Source organism: Penaeus japonicus, unplaced genomic scaffold (assembly GCF_977035675.1).
Source record: "Penaeus japonicus unplaced genomic scaffold, GWHDUDI00000001_assembly GWHDUDI00000041, whole genome shotgun sequence".
Lineage (NCBI taxonomy): Eukaryota > Metazoa > Arthropoda > Malacostraca > Decapoda > Penaeidae > Penaeus > Penaeus japonicus.
In genome coordinates, this window is record NW_028234443.1 from 1,324,260 (window position 1) to 1,327,768 (window position 3,509).

Sequence of the window (3,509 nt, forward strand, 5' to 3'; positions counted from 1 at the left end):
TACATGGGAATAATCAAATAAAACTTATTATCTGTGTGTATAATATGAAATATCTGTAGAGCCTATTTGGCTATGCAAATTATAATCTATTGTGTTTGTGTGGATGATTTAAAACTACAATGCACACACATGGATATATAATACGTTTACCGTTCGTGTGTGACCATATAAAAAAAAATATTTATGTCCATGTGGCTTTATCATTCGCCCTCTGTGCTTGCCACTGTAGCTAAATATAGAACAGACGTGAAAATGGCATCCAGATGGACCTTGAACTGTCGTCTCATTTTCAATAAATCTATTTTGTGTATAGTGAGTTTATCTGCCATTTATCAACACGGAAGAGTGTTTTGCAAGTCAATTATGTTCGTGTCTATCTATAAATCGACATCTCGTGCTAGAAAGAAATTCAAATGAATGTCTAACACATTCAATCATGTATGAATATTAAGTCTGATCTATGCTGTCAGTCGGTGTTGGATGCAATGTAGGGATATTTGGAATTAATGTGAAGGAACAAGAACCAAGGCAGGGATTAAAGGCCAGTTGATGCAGATTTATAGGTAGTAAGGCACTTTCTGACGAATTCCTTATATTTCGGATGACTGCACGAATTATGGCACGATATTCTGCGTTGCTTTCATTCCCCTGGTGCCTTAAGTACGTGCTTATATTGCTTCAAAGGCTTATCCAAAGCTGAAAGGAATAGATTGCAGCTGTTCTTCCACGACTATCTGCAAAGTCTTGCATTTAGCTAACTTAAGTCTCTAAATGCCGAGCTCAGCCCTCTAGAATCACTCAAGATCCTAACCTCCTTTTATGAAAACATTCCCGGCATGAAAGATAAAATATTACCTGGTAAATTACCCATTATTATGCACAGGAGCTTCAAGAATTTCCCATGCACCGTGTTACTTCCTGTCAAGATATATACGATTAGGAGATTAGTTATATCTTGTGCCAAGCGAAGGCATGGATTGGGAAGATATTGATAAGATTTGATAAGGTTTTCTCTTTCGCTTCAGTAGAGAGAGGAAATAGCTGAGTAACAGATAGTTCAGACTATGGGAACTGCAGGATACTGCAAATTCTCAACTATAATAATACATTTACTAATTCCAAATTGCTTAGACCCCGACAAAATTTATGAAAAGTTATACTGTTTGGTAACAAAATCACTATCCCCACATTTATTAAATGGCTAAACTTATGAGTGTTCATGCGAATAACATCCATAGGATTCTTCCAATTTAGAACTTGCTCAATGGACAAATCTGATTAAAAAATATTGTCAGAAATATGATTACTCGAAAAATTATTTAAATCAGTTGGGTTTCCATCTAATCGGAAATACCACACACATACCTTAGAGACTGGTCACCTTCAGCGTCAGAGAGTGTTGGCACCAAGTGTTGGCATCAAGTGTCGGTACCAAGTGTTGGCACCAAGTGTCAGTACCACGTGTTGGCACCAAGTGTCGGTACCAAGTGTTGGCACCAAGTGTCGGTACCACGTGTTGGCACCAAGTGTCGGTACCACGTGTTGGCACCAAGTGTTGGCATCAAGTGTTAGTGGGGGGGGGGGGGGGGGCATGACTAATACCAGAGGAGTCAAGCACCAGAAGGAACTATAATCTAAGGGGTATGAGGGGATGGCTAGCTTCATTGCTTGCATTTGTTAGCATTTCAGTGGGATTTTTCCAGCATGTGTATTCCAGCATATGTACTGTATCTTTTATATGTTGATTAATGCTGTAGGTATGATATAAAGAAGTAATAGGAGATCCAAGTTCAAGAAGATAAAAAAGGTACACAAATATAAATAAAAAAAATTATGTGAACATATGCAGATATACTGTAATTTCTGCCGACACTTTTATTACGAAACCTAACTGTATCCTGTTACATAAATTTGTCACATGTATCTGTACATTGAGTTTTATTCTGCTGTGGGGGTTCAATTCACCACACTGAGGGAAAAAGACACAAGTACTTTCATTTAGCCATCTTACAAGGTAATAGATAAAAAAAAATCACTTCTGGATAATCTTTTTATTGTAAACCAAACAAAATCGATCAATTGAATATAAATAAATTCACCAGAAACATGCCGTTTCTCATTCTTTCATAAAATAACTGTTAAACACACACACACACGAACTTGCTTTAGAACTCTTGGGGGGCGGGGATTCTCAGAGAAAATTGGTCATTCCAGAATAACTCTAAAGGCAAAACTAAAAGTGTATTTTCTTAAAAGTTATATAAAAAATCTAAAACCAATCAAAATGGAATGGCTAGTTTTCTCGTTGTAGAGTGGAAAAAAAAAGAAAAAAGAAAAAAGAAAAAAAACTTTCAACATTAGTAAAATTTGAATATATAAACTTGTTACATTATCGTTTAGACAGGATGATATATATAAAACATTTAACCGTAAGTAATGGGCAACACCCTATAATATAAAATATCTATAGTTAATATCACAATACATTCCAATACATTTCCTATGAACACTGGGATGATAAACGCAATCACCAAGAAGAACACTAGGGGGACGATACTAAAATGATAAAAACAAAAATACAGGATCATGGGGCCACACCATTTGTAAAAAAATACGTCTCTTCTTCTCTAGTCGAGCAGATACAAAAAACAGCGTATCCTTTTCTTATTTTCTTTTTTTTAGTCTGTATTCTACCCAACAGCTTTAAGTTAAGGGGAAGCTAAGCTAAACAAAAACATATGAAAAGAAAACCATTATGGTAAAAACACTACTCCTTTACAGCACTTTGGAAATTTCTAATGATAGGCCTTTTTGGAAATCCATTATAAAAGCATGGGTCTACATATACACTTGCAAGAAAAAGGAGAAAAATATTTCTGAAGTTAACCAGACCCTGGAAACGGAATTCCATTGGTAAGGCAAAAGGTAAATCAATGCTGTTACAAACTTATACCCATAACGGCTAACTTGATAACTTGATCCTTACTTTTATTACCAGCTGGCAACCATAAAAAAAAAAAAAAAAAAAAAACTATTACAAAATTCACTGGTGAAACAATCCGGCTGCCAAAATGACTTAGCTTTCTTTATATAAAATCATAATCTCATAAAATTTATAGAAGACTTAACACAATTTCTATCAAATATTAAATTACTTAACTAATTAATATTTCAGAATGTGTGGATTTTCACTGTTTATATATGTATATGTATGTGTGCATATGTGTGCATATGTGTGCGTGTGCGTGTGCGTGTGCGTGTGCGTGTGCGTGTGCGCGTGTGCATGTGCCTCCTTGTGCGTGTCCATGTGCATGTGCATGTGCGTGTCCATGTGCATGTCCATGTGCATGTCCATGTGCATGTGCGTGTCCATGTGCGTGTCCATGTGCATGTCCATGTGCATGTGCGTGTCCATGTGCGTGTCCATGTGCATGTGCGTGTCCATGTGCGTGTCCATGTGCATGTGTCATGTTGCTTGCAAAGTGCATGTGCATGTGCGTGTGCATGTG